At 49.2% G+C, this 13,782-nt stretch overlaps 1 long non-coding RNA gene across 3 annotated transcripts; it reads right to left on the bottom strand.

The window, feature by feature from the left end:
• Nucleotides 1-442: 442 nt before the first annotated feature.
• On the bottom strand, nucleotides 443-6,282 carry LOC148002193 (uncharacterized). Of its 3 annotated transcripts, XR_015634942.1 has the most exons (4): nucleotides 6,127-6,282; nucleotides 4,616-4,789; nucleotides 4,353-4,518; nucleotides 443-2,486 (listed from the first exon to the last, which is right to left on the bottom strand). It is a non-coding gene; the product is annotated as an uncharacterized LOC148002193 (long non-coding RNA). The 3 variants fall into 3 exon arrangements; XR_015634943.1 differs by lacking the exon at nucleotides 4,353-4,518 and having other exon boundaries at nucleotides 4,733-4,789; nucleotides 6,127-6,241; XR_015634941.1 differs by lacking the exon at nucleotides 4,353-4,518 and having other exon boundaries at nucleotides 4,733-4,822; nucleotides 6,127-6,235.
• Between the last annotated feature and the right edge of the window lie 7,500 nt (nucleotides 6,283-13,782).

Below are 13,782 nucleotides of genomic sequence, written 5' to 3'. Positions count from 1 at the left end.
TTGTCTCCTGAGTAGAGTTCACAGCCCTGAGAACTTGTGGAGCATCTTGTGAGAGAAGCTGGAGCTGAGGCAGTGATGAACAGGACAACACCTTGACCAGGACTGCTTAGCAACGCCTACCTCTTGCCTTTTATTTAAACCTAAACCTTGTGTCAGGACCCATTTGGAGAGGGAGTCGCTGAGTCTCTTTATTTGCTCACCTTCTCAATGTGGCTACATTAAATAACTTTTATTCATATGTATGTATGTATGTATGTATGTATGTATGTATATGTATGTATGAATATATATGTATGAATATATGTGTATGTATTATATGTATTCTGCATATGTATGCATATGTATGTATGCATGTTTATGTATGTGTATGTATGTATGCATATGTATGTATGCATATATATGTATTACGTGTACATATTTTTTCAATGTCACTTATTTGTTTAATTGGTTTATTGAGGACAGGTGGCTGATCTGAGCGTCTTAGGGCTACCAGGGCCGAGGCTTTGGCCCTAAGAACTCTGGAACACTGTAGGGAAAGAGACAGCTAACAGTGAATCAAGGGGTGAGGAGGGGTGCAGAAATACATCAGCCTTTATTTCTTTGGTGCAGCTTTAGAATGGGGGAAGCGTGCTTATGAGCCTGTGTTTTAGTCACGTGTGGGCTGCACCTTTAACTGTATTGTTATATTAAATTAAGAGGAGTGTTGGAGCTGGGGAGACGGCTCAGCCGGTAAACTGCCCGCCCCAGACAAGCACTGGGATCTGAATCACAGGCAAGGTGACATGGGCTCCTAATTCCAACTCTGGGGAGCTAAAAACTGGTGGTCAGTGGCCAGCAGGTCTGGCCAAAGCAGTGAGCTCCAGGCTCAGTATAAACACTGCCTCAGAACATCAGGTGGGGTCAATAAAGAAAAGTACCCCATGTTCACCTCTGGCATGCACACATGCACACACACAGCAGACATGGAGAGATTTAGAAAGCTCAATACACTGGACATGGATTGCTAATGGAAAGAAGATACAGATATTTGGGACTACTGAGGACATGGGTTCCTTTGGTTGGTTGGTTGATTTTGTCTTTGTTTTTAGACAACTTCTTGCATGGTAGCATAGTCTGTCACGCACCCTTCTGCCTCTGCCTTCCAAGGGCTGGGATTATAGGTGTGCACCACCAAACCTGGTAGGAAGTAGGTTTTGTGGAGATGCTGACTCGGGCTAAGAATGTTGGATGCTAGTCAGGAACAATGACCAAAGTTCCTAAAACTTCCTTCACGTGCCTGGGGCAGGGTTGAAAAACTTCCTGAGGAGCCAGGTGTGGTAGTGCACAGTCATAGCCCCACACTCAGGAGACTGAGGCAGGATGGTGTGTAGGAGGCCATCTGGGGCTTCCATGTAAGTTCAAGACCAGCCTGGAGGCACACGAAACGGTTCTGTTGGTTAAAAGGTGCTTCAGTCCCTGGAGACCACATCATGAAAGAAAGAACTGATTCCCACAAGTCATCGCCCTGGATACACACACACACACCACACACACACACACACACATACACCACACCACACACCATACACACACACACACCACACACACACACACACACACACCATACACACCACACACACAACACACACACAACACATAACATACACACACACATTCACACACCACACACCACACACACACCACACACACACCATATACACACACCATACACACCACACACCACACACACACCACACACACACACATACACACACACCACACACCACACACACACCACACACACACCACACACACACCACACACACACATACACACACACCACACACCACACACAGACACACACACACCACATACCACATACACATACTCACACACCGCACACACACCACACACACACCACACACACACACACACATACACCACACACACCACACACAGACACACACACACTGATAACATAGCAAAGGCCAGACTATTCTGAGCTACATAGCAAGATACCATGGGGTGGGGGGAGTGGATAGGAAATGCAGTACAATTCAGAGGCAGTAGAGAATTTTGCCTGGTATGTGGAAAGATCTGGGTTCAAAACTGAACAAACAGACGAACAACCAAGAACCCCACCTCCTTAGGTAGAGCCTTCGTGTACTCAGATCGTTACGATGCGAAACAGAGTAGAAAAAAGATCATTTGCTTGTTTACACGCGCGTGTGCCTGTGCACATGCCGTACAGGTGGAGGCCAGGGATTGGAATCCAGTGCCTTGGTCCGGTGCTCGCTCCCTTGTTTTCTGCAAGGCAGAGTCTCTCACTGAACCGAAAGCGACCTATTGCACTGGGTGGGCTGGCCAGCCAGGACATCATGCTGCCTCCACACCCCAGGACTGAGATCCACACAGGTATGCTTGTCTTTTACTTGAGTGCCGGAAGTCCAAAATCTGAGACTGCTCATGGAGTTGCTGGCTCTTTACACCCCAGTCATCTGGTCGACCTGAGCCAAAAAAAAAAAAAAAAAAAGATTATTTTGCATACAGCTAGATGTCTGGAATCTTAGGAGAGCGCCTAGCCTGTCTGGGGTTGGTCCCTATTCATTCTGTGGTGGTACTGAATCTGCTGTATAAAGCACTCATAGAAATGAGATGCACCTAGGCAGACATTGACCCTCAGGTCCTAATCCAAGCCACTGACCTCTGCCAAGAGACCAAGACTCTGCAGGGACCTTGGCTTTGCCTTAACAAAGCTATTCACTCCTCGATGCCTGCCATCCACCCATAGGATGGCAAGCGGACCTGGCAAAATACTGACCAAGAATACAGATGGCCTCTCGGCAGAGCTACAGGAAAATAGGACCAGTTTAGATACCAGTCATGTAAGAGTTCTGGCAAGCATCTGCATGTTCTGAAGAGAAACGTGTGTCTTCCCCCTTGGCCATCAGACTGTTGAAACAATGGTCCCCAGAGAATTAGATTTCTTCCAGGATCCCCATGCTGGGGGAAGGAAAAGGAGGGAGCCCAGTGCCAGCCAGGGGGGAGGGGGAGGGAGTTGTCTCTCAGGAAGAGATTTCACACAATTTTAACCACTTTGCAGGAGACGCTGGGGCTGACACAATGGTGAGCCAGTGATGGGCTAGACCATACTTCAACAGGCCAGCGTAGCTGTGCATATGTCTTTGTGTGTGTACATGTGCATGTGCTTGTGTGTGTGTGTGCATGTGTGCATGTGTGTATGTATGTATGTGCATGTATATGGTACTTGGTATGGAGGGTGTGTGTGTGTGTGTGTGTGTATGTGTGGTGTGTGTGTGTGTGTATGCGTGCATGTGTGTATGTATGTATGTGCATATATATGGTACTTAGTATGGAGGGTGTATGTGTGTGTGTGTGGTGTGTGTGTATGATGTGTGTGGTATGTATTGTGCTGTGTGTGTACATGTGCATGTGTACACACACGTGCACATATATATGTGAGTGTGTGCATGTGTGCATGTGTGAACACAAGCGTGTGCAGTATGTGTATACAAAGGTCAAAGGACAACTTGGTTCTCTCCTACCATGTTAATCATTAGGCTGGCAGCAAGCTATCTATGAAGCCAGGTCAGGGGAGAGGGAGGTGGTGCTACTAAGGAGACAACCTCGATGAGACAACTCATTTAATTGAGGGAACAAAGGCTACATAAACCTCTAGGGGTGAGTAGGGGTTTGCTGGGGGTGTGCGTGGGTCAAGGGTACATTCCATAAAGAGGAATCCCAGGTGCTGCCGGACATGACCTTATAAGGGGAGAGGACGTTTACCCTGGCTACCAACTACATGACCTCCTTGAGGGGGTTGCAAAGGTAGGGATGCAGGGCTACATGCATCAGAACACACAGGCCCCAGGGCATCGAGAGTGGGAGGAGGGGCGGTCCTACACCTGCCTACCTCAGGACCAGATTTCTAGGGTTTAGACACACCTCAACCCCATTCTTGCTCTGGGCCAGCACCCCCCACTCCAAGCTGAACTATTAATCCTCATGCGCTCACTTCCCAAAGGCTGGGTTTGCAGGCACGTACCTAACATCTGGTTTATGTAATGCTGGGAACCAAAGCCAGTGCTAGGCAGGCACTCCATTGAGTAAGTTACATCCCAGCCCCCTCCTTCCTAACCTCCCGCCCTGGGCTTCATGAAGATCTTCAGAGGCTGCGCCAAAAACCACAGATAACAGGAATTCAACAATGTATCACCCCCTAGTCTAGAGACTAGAAGTCTGAGACCGACGGGTCAGGAAGGTCAGTGCCTTCCCATAGCTGGTCTCCTTCACCCCTCAGTGACTGTTTGTCCTCTGGGGCTTTGCCTAATGGACTGGTTAGTTTTTGTCACCTTGACACTAGCTCAGGTCATCTGGGCAGAGGGAACCTCAATTGACCAAGAAAAAGACGCCCCATCAGATTGGCCTGCAGGCAGGTCTATGGGACAGTCTTGATTAATGGTTGATATGGGAGGGCCCAGTCCACTGTGGGTGGTGCCATTCCCTGGGCACTTGTTCCTGGAAGATAAGGGAAAGGAAGCCAAGCGTGAGCCAGGAGAGCAAGCCAGGAACCTGCTTCAGTTCTTCCCTCCAGGTTCCTACCTCCAGTTCTCACCTTGGCTTCCTTCAGCGATGGACTGTGATCAGAACATGTAAGCCAAACAAACCCTTTCCTCCCCAGTTGCATTTGGTCACGGTGTTTATCACAGCAGCAGAAAGCAAGCTAACACACCTGATCATTCCTCTTCATACGCATGGGTCCTTTCCCCTTCTTATAAAGGCACCGATCCTGTCGATAGGTACACATTCTAAGGTAACTGACCTAACAAAGGCAAATACAGTTTAAAGAGATACCTGTGTCCCTCAGGTTGGCTATCAGACTACTAAAAGACTGCCCTCCCAAAACTAAAATTCTCCCCAAGAATCTCATGCTGAGAAGACCCTAAATAAAGCCTGGGCTAGCCAGAGGGGTAAACTTTCTCCCAGAAAGAAAGTTAGACCAACTTGTTAGACCACCTTACAGAAGAGGCAAGGATGTGTCAGTGCAGGCCAAACCACACCTTGGCCATTGAGATTTGCAAAACAAAGGCCTTCTTCTTGAACCTTGGCCTCAGTTCAGGACTCAGAACCCTGGAGAGTTGGGGGTCATGATCTCTGTGTCCCTCTTCCCAATGTGGCCCACAGAGTAAATCTCCCTTTTCTGCTTTTCACTTTTAATTTGGCTGCTTTAATTGGCTGATGGAGGATCGTGACTGAACCTGGCTTGTTCGGGCACAGGCTTTAACCCCCAAGTCCAGTAACAACTAATGACTTCGTTTTAGCCTTAAAGACTCCATCTCTAAAAAACAGTCACATTGTAGGGGTACTGGAGACATCGTTGCAAGAATGATGCTCCCAGGAAAACTGAGTTTCCATTTAGGGGTCCTTAATATCACCAACAAATGAATTTACATACACAGACAGAAGAAAGCTGGAAAACAAATCAGCTATTTAAAGGAAAAAAGAGTACAGATTAGGTTTAAAAAAAAAAAAGAAAGAAAACAAAACAAAACAAAACAGCAGCCTCCAGGAGAAAGTTAGGTGTGGAATAGAAATAGAGACAGCTTCTTAAGAAATGAGAAAACACACACCCAAGATTGGAAGCAGGCTAGCGAGCTGAAGAGAGAGCCCAAAAGCACTGGACCACTGGGGTATCTGGTCTTTCCTAACTCCTGTTCCCAAGTGTTATCTCAAAAGGTTTTGTTTGGAGCATGCTCTGTTCCCTAGATGATGCTGAGACAAGGAAGGGCTTCCAGTCTCTCCCTCCCCCTCCCCCTCCCCCTCTCCTCCCCCTCCCCCTCCCCTCCCTAAAGCTCAGTTTCTACTCTGTGATCACAGAGGCTGGTGAGACCACCAAGAGGCCCTGAGGGTGACTGACAAGCAGCAGGAAGTAGGCATCCTTGCGTTGGACAGCTGGGACAAAGAAAAGCCAGAGTCTGGGAAACCACTCTGGAGTTCCTGCCTCCTTCCCTGGTCAGCCATGCTCCGCTCTGAGAAGCCAGCCTGGCCTTCTGCTGGTGGCTCATCCCATTATACGTGCAAGCCTAGCCTTCCGGCCCAGCTCCACTGAACTGATGGTTCTCTCACCGTGGGCTCACTGGACCTTGAAGCAGGAATCCCAGGGCTGCTGTACCCACAGTCAGAGCTGACTGTTCCCAGGAATGACACTGGATCCTGCTATCCTCATAACCTCCCTAGGGGTAGCTGCCAAGCCTCTCCACACTGCCCCATAAAGACGTCATCGTTGAGGGACGGGACCAGGATGCCAAAGGCATCTGTTCAACCTCAATTCTTTGATGTGCATGCATGTGTGTGCCTGCAGGCCTGTGACTGTGCCACAGGCCAGAGGTCAGCCTTTGGATCTCTCACTAGCCTGGAGCTCACCAAGGAGGCCAGACTGGCTGGCCAGCAGGTCCAAGGACCCACTGCTGCCTTCCCGGAACTGCAGACTTCCACACTTAGCTTGCTTTTTCAAAGACGTGTGTGTGTGTGTGTGTGTGTGTGTGTGTGTGTGTGTATGTGAGAGAGAGAGAGAGAGAGAGAGAGAGAGAGAGAGAGAGAATGAATGTACAAATATGGAAGTCAGAGGAAACATTCAGCAGTGTCTCCTTCCCTCATCTAAGCTCCAGAGACGGAATTCAACTCATCAGACTTGGCAGCAAACACCCTTTCCTTCTGAGCCATCTTGCCTGCCCAGTGCACACTAGCTTTTCTTACAGAGGTCCTGGGGGTTGAACTCCGTTCCTCAACCTTGTGGGGCAAGCACTTTATTAACTGAGCCATCTCCACAGCCCCAGATAGGCCTTTTCTACACCCCAAGTCTTTCTGACTTGTATAGAGGGTCTATCTCGGACTTGGCCGGGATATGACTAGTAACACAGAGACTTTTTAATATTTCAAAGCTTAGCCCTTTTGCTGGGAAGTCTCCCGTCTGCTCTAACCCAACCAATCCTGGCACTGTGTGCTACCACACGGCCAGCTCTACCTCTCTGCTCTGCTCTAGCCTGCCCATTCACCTTCATGTCTGCTGGTTGAATCTCCCACCTCAGGTTCTTCTCCTAGTGTCTCTTCCTCTGCCCAGAATATGAGCCCATCACCTCCCACCCACCACCTCCCCACCCAGCTCTTTATCACAGCCAATCAGATACTAGATTCTAGATCACCTTAGGCAGATGAGGGAGAAGGAATATTTACAAACATTTGACCGCTGACAGGCCATAGAAATAACAGTGCCAAGATCCTGCCAGTATTTAGTTCTTGCCCTACAGAGTTAACAACTGGATACACAGAGACACGCCTTCACACCGTATCCCAACAGATTTGAATCTGTCAGTGAGATTTCCCAGTAGGAAACCCCTCCACACTCTGATCTACACCAAAGGTAGGGTTCTCTGTGTCCCTGTTTTCATAGTGAAAATTTTCTTACGTTTTAAAAATATTTCTAGTTTTTTTTTTTATTTTATGCATGTAACTGTTTTGCCTGCATGTATGTAAACCGTCCATAACTGCAGCTCCTGGGAAGCCGTTGCCCCGACTGACCTCCGCAGGGCGCTGTGCACATGAGGTGCACATACATACACTTAGGCACACACACATACACATCCAGTTAAGTAAGCGTGAGAGGACTTGGAGCATATAATGCTGAGAGAAATCAGTAGGATGAGAGAGGTAGGATGTGGGATTCCCTCTTGTCCCCAGCCTCCTGTGCTGGGATTACAAGAGCGCATGACACTGCCCGGCCGGCCACTCTTCCTAAGGCTAAGCCTCATGTGACTGACTTTAATGAACACACGTGCACACAGGCTTGGCTCACATCAAGTTTCTCTTAGCCTGGCCAAATTTAGTTTGACCTGAATAATATCCTGAACCTCCTCCCTCCTTTTTAAATGCTAGGGTTACAGGCGTGAGTCAAGATGCCGGGTTTTTGTGAAGGCTGTGGATTGCACTTGGCGCATGCTAGGAGAAGTAGAGACAGAACATCTGGTGTAGCGTGTGGAAGCATCACCTGTCAATAAAGAGCTGACAGCCAATAATCTGAAGGCAGGATTAGAAGGCGGGACATCCAGCAGAGCGAGTGGAACTCTGGGAAGCAGTCAGGCCGTCTGATCTCTGAGGAAGTGAGACACATGAAAGTGGGGAGAAGAACCAGCCGTGTATGTGGCTGAACTCAGGTTAGAATAAACGGATCGATAAGTCGGGAAACCAGCCTAGCTCGTGGCCTGGGCACTTATTCCTAATTAAATAGGCCTCTGAGTCGTTATCTGGGGACTGGGGCACAGGTGGAAAAGCCCACAGTTAAGGAGCGTGCTACCAACTGAGTACCAGTTGAGCCAGTCTCAACCCTCTGATGCGAGCAGTCCAGGGCGCTGTGCATCCTCACTTGATTGTGGACCAGAGTCCCCAAAACCTTTTCTGATTTGCTAAAGTGAGACTCAACCTGTTAAAACGCTAACTTGCTTTTCCCTCCACAGGCCCTGGAACCCCTGATTCTTTGCGTCTCTATGACTCTCACCACTCTGGGGACTTTATAGTGTTAGAGTAGCGTTGAGAACTCACCCAGAGAACGCCGATGGCTCTCAGCCTCTGGGTGCAGGCATGACAGGTCTCCTCCCTTAAGAGTTAATCAGATGAGGGGCTGGAGAGATGGTTTCGCAGTTAAAAGCACTTTCTGCTCTAGCCCAGGAATCTGGTTTGGTTTCCACGCCCACATGGGAGTCCACAACCGTCTGTAGCTTCAGTTGCAGGGGATCTGGCGCCCTCTTCTGGCCTACTTGGACACCAGATACACATATGGTGCACAGACACCATGAAGGCAAGACTCATATAAAGATTTTAAAGTGAATCCAGTTAACTGGATTAACCAGCCAATCACTGGTCACAGGACTACCTCTCAGGAAGGGTAGGAGGAATAATTAGCCTTTTACTGACATAATGTACTTTTCCTGGGAAGAATCCCCACCCTGAAGCGGAGTGCCTTACAGAACACAGCCATGCAGCTTCCTACGTCTGCCTGCTTCTCTACTCGCTCAGAAACACATACTTTCCCCTTTCCTCCCTCTTTGTATCTCTCCCTTTTCCTAACCCTTTGGACTTCGCTCTTTCATGAAGCTCTCCTCTCCACCACGTGTGCTCTTGTAGTCCCAGCACTGGTGGTGAAGACAAGTGGTTCCTTGGGACTTGCTGGCCAGCCAGCCTAGCTTACTGGACAAGTTCCAGGCCAGTGAGAGACTTTCCGCACCAAAAAAAGAAAACAATTGTGGTGTCCAGCACTGCAGGAACACTGGCCTTCACACGCACACCACATACCACGCGCACACACACATGCACACCTCACTCGCACACACATGCTCGCACACGCACATGTATACATCACACATGCACATGCACACACACACCACACACACCACACCCCACTCATACACAGGTTCAACCACATGTGCACACACACATATGCACACACACCCACACACACTTGCATGCACACACTCGCACACACAATGCACACGTCACACACACGTGCGCACATGCACACACCCACATATACTTGCATGCACACACTCATGTGCACACACACACGCACACACAGAGAAAGCCATGTCTGTGCTATATTCCCCACGGCAACTCGGCCTTTTAGTTTGAGTACACAGTACATTAGGTTAGTTGGCAGGAAAGACCTCTCAGTTCTTATGATCTGGGCCTGGCATCCCCAAAAGCCATCCCCAAAGCCGTGTCGTTAGTTATTTATCTTCCTCCTCCCCTTCGTGCACCCCTCCCCCGTTCCTGCCATTGCACTACACTAATGAGTCCCAAGGAGATGTTGCTGTGCCAGGAGCTGTCCTTCCCATTGGCAGACTAGAAGCCCTTAGAGCCTCTGGCACACTTGGCTCTGCTAAGTATGGCCCTGACTTGGAGTTTCCATGGTGATAGCACCTGTAGTCCCAGCCCTGGCTTGTTGCCAGAGCAGATAACAATCAGTCCCCATCCAGCCGCACCTGCAACAGGAGGGGACTCTATTCTTCTTCTCTCCCCCTGTCAGCCAGGAGTCCCTCAGGAGGCCACCCCACATGCCTAGACAACCTGCTGTGACCTTCTAGGCCTGCCTTCCACCTGCTGTGTGACCCTGAGCCAATCCCAACCACACTGAGCCTTCGTAACCCAGGCATGGTACCAAGTTGGTCATGAAGGATTCAAACGCCTGTACCTGGGATACAGCTGGTCTTGTGTTGTCATGGTGATGAAGAAGCTGCAGTGTGTGATGATGGTGCACCCCTCCTCCACTTCCCACCTGTTCTACCCAGCTGGACCATAACACAGGCATGTAGGGCTAGGGAACCGATTGATTGTGTGCCTTGCAAACATAGGACCTAAGTTCATGCCCAGATGCCATGTTAAGGGAGTTGGCCATGGGGGCATGTTCCTGTGATCTCAACCCAGGGGAGGGGGGGGACAGGCATATCCCTGCTACTCACTGATGGGACTGCCTAGCCTACTTAGTGAGTTCTAGGCCTGTGAGAGATACTGCCTCAAAACAAACATGGCCACGGAGACAGAGGGCTCAGTAGCTTACCTGATGGTCTGAGTTTGATCCCTGAAACTCAAGGTGGCCAAAACAACTCCTGGGGTTGGGGATTTAGCTCAGTGGTAGAGCGCTTGCCTAGAAAGCACAAGGCCCTGGGTTCAGTCCTCAGCTCCAGAAAAAAAAGAAAAAAAACCCAAAAACTCCCAAAAGTTGTCCACAACCTCCACACCTGTATCATGACAATGGTGTACACACACACACACACACACACACACACACACACACACACACACCACCCATACACATACAAACATCACACGTACATATATAGATACCACATACACATGCTCACACATGTACCATACACATGCACACACCACAAACACATATACCACACACATACACACACCATACACACATACACACCATATATATATACACACACCACAAACACATACACACACATACACCACACACATATACACACACATACACACCATATACATAACACCTACCACACATACACATGCACACATATACATGTACACATATACACCCACACACATACACCACACACATACATACACATACACCACATACACACACATGCATAAACACACATACCATATACATGCAAACACCACACACACACATACACACAAACCATACACACATACACACCACACATACCACGTACAAATGATCACACACATATACACCACACAACACACATACACACACATGTGCATGTGCATGTGTGCATACATACACACAGTTCCATGAACCTAAAAATGAATCTTGTCTATTCCTCTGGCCACATCTGGTCCCCAGAGCTCTCTACCCAGACCTAGTGTCCCCTACTCTGACCACTCTGTCTCCAGTTGAGCAGAGTGAGGTCTGTGGGCTTCACATTGCCTGTCAGCCTCTAGCATGATAAGACACAAAAGCACTGAGTCCCTTGGCTTGTTTATGTGACCTCAGCCCCATGTCTGCCTAGGACTCTGGACTGAGAATTTAATCTCATATGACAGGTGCCTGGGGCTGTTTTGCCTGGTGATTTAGTGAGAAAAAGTGGGTGCTCTGTCAGACCCAGAGCAGGCCCACACAATACCGGGTTCTGGGCATAGCTACATGTGGGTAGACCCAGGCACATGAAGGAAGGGACAGCCACTTAGGGTCCTAACTGTCATCACTTCTGAGCTGCTTTTTCTTTAGATTTGTATGTATCAATATGCAATAAACTTAACAAGAGTTATCGTTTACAGTGAAGGAGATTCCTGGAGATGGTACTGAGGGTCTTGTGCTTACTAAGCCCTGTACTGCTGAGCCACACCCCAGCCCCTCACTGGGGGATTCTAGGCAGGGGCTCTACCACTGAGCTACATCCTCCCCTATATCCCCCCACACACACACACACCAAATGTTGCTGTTGGTTCCACTTTTTACTGCACAGCTTAGCCATGATAGATACACTCACACTTTGATGAACCCATCGCCTCTGTCCATCTCCTAAATGTTCCCATCCTCCCTAACCGAAACTCTGCCCATTCAACATTAACTCTCCATTTCTCTCCTCAGCCTGGCTCCCAGCACTCTGCCCTGTGTTCTAAGCCCTCCTCATAGGTGGAATATTCTAGCATTCATCTTTTATTTTTCTCTTGAGAGAGAGCCCTGGCTATCCTGGGGCTTACTGTATAAATATTCCCATCTGACCTGGAATTCACAAAGATATCTCTCTGCCTCTGCCTCTGCCTCTGCCTCTGCCTCTGCCCCTCTGCCCCTCTGCCCCTCTGCCCCTCTGCCCCTCTGCCCCTCTGCCCCTGCCCCTGCCCCTCTACCCCTCTGCCCCTGCCCCTGCCCCTGCTTCTGCCCCTGCCTCTGCCTCTGCCTCTGCTTCTCTGCCTCTGCCTCAAATGCCAAGAGGAAAGACATGTATCACCATGCCTGGCCTTCCACCCCGTTAGAGACCAGAAATCCTTTGCCACTAAGTTTGCTGACAGCTATTTCTTCTGCATGTAGCTTTTTTTAAAGATTTTTTTTTCAATTAAAACAATTTCCTCTTTATTTTTATGTATATGGGTATTTTGTCTGTACCACGTGTATTCCATATTCTCAGAAGCCAGGAGGGGGCATCAGATCCCCTAGACCAGTGGTTCTCAACCTTTCTAATGCTGCCACCCTCTAATACAGGTCTTCGTGTTGTGGCGACCCCACCATAAAATTATGTTGTTGCTACTTCAAGACTGTAATTTTTCTGTGGTTGTGAATCATAATGTACATTATGCAAGTCCTGTGAAAAGGTCACTCGACCCCCACATATTAAGAACCACCGCCTTAGAACTTACAGACGGCTATGAGCTGCCCTGTCGATGCTGGGAATGGAACCTGGGCCCTCTGCAAGAGCAGCGACTGCTCTTAACCACTGATCCACCTCTGCCGTCCCCAGCGTGGAGCCTCTTAGCAGCAGCAGGAGGTTAAATCAGTTCTAAGTCACGGGCTACAGAGCCAATTTGCCCTAGGGTTCTGTGACAATATGGGGACTTGCCCAGAGTGGCACAGTAGGGCCACACAGGACTGGGAAGGTAGAGAGTGAAGAACCTTCCTTTCCATAATCCTTTCCCCCCCCCCCCGCTCAGCAGGGGGATGGGTGGGAAGAGTCACTCATAGGGCCCATGCCGAGCAAAGACCACATCACCCGGGTCACCTTGGGTGGGAAAGTCAGCTGCCAAGGCAGGCTCACTGGCCACAGCATTGTTTCCTACCCAGGTCATAACCCTTTCCTGGTCGGGGTGATGGCTTACTGGGTAGAGCACTCGCTGTGCGAGCATAAGAACCCGGGTGGAGATCCCTATAACCCACATACAGCCAGATGTGGGAGAGCACATCTCAGTGCTCCTGTGTGCTGGGAGGCAGACACAGGGGAGTCCCTGAAAACTCACAGGCCAGCTAGCCTGGCATATGCAGAACATCAGCAAACAGTGGAAGGAAGACTGTGTTCCCCCCCCCCAAAAAAAAAAAGAAAAAAGAAGCAGAAGGCAAAGAGTGACATCTGAACTGTCCTCTGACCTCCACACATGTGCCATGGTACACGCACCACACACACTCTCACATACATACCACACCAAACACACATATACCACAACAGACAACACACACATGTAGCACACATACAACACAACACACACAACACCACACACACATACGCATACCACAATAGACACACA

This window comes from Rattus norvegicus, chromosome 12, assembly GCF_021556685.1.
Source record: "Rattus norvegicus strain SHRSP/BbbUtx chromosome 12, alternate assembly SHRSP_T2T, whole genome shotgun sequence".
Lineage (NCBI taxonomy): Eukaryota > Metazoa > Chordata > Mammalia > Rodentia > Muridae > Rattus > Rattus norvegicus.
The sequence above is the reverse complement of the archived record's forward strand: the minus strand, read 5'-3'. Positions and strand labels throughout refer to the sequence as shown.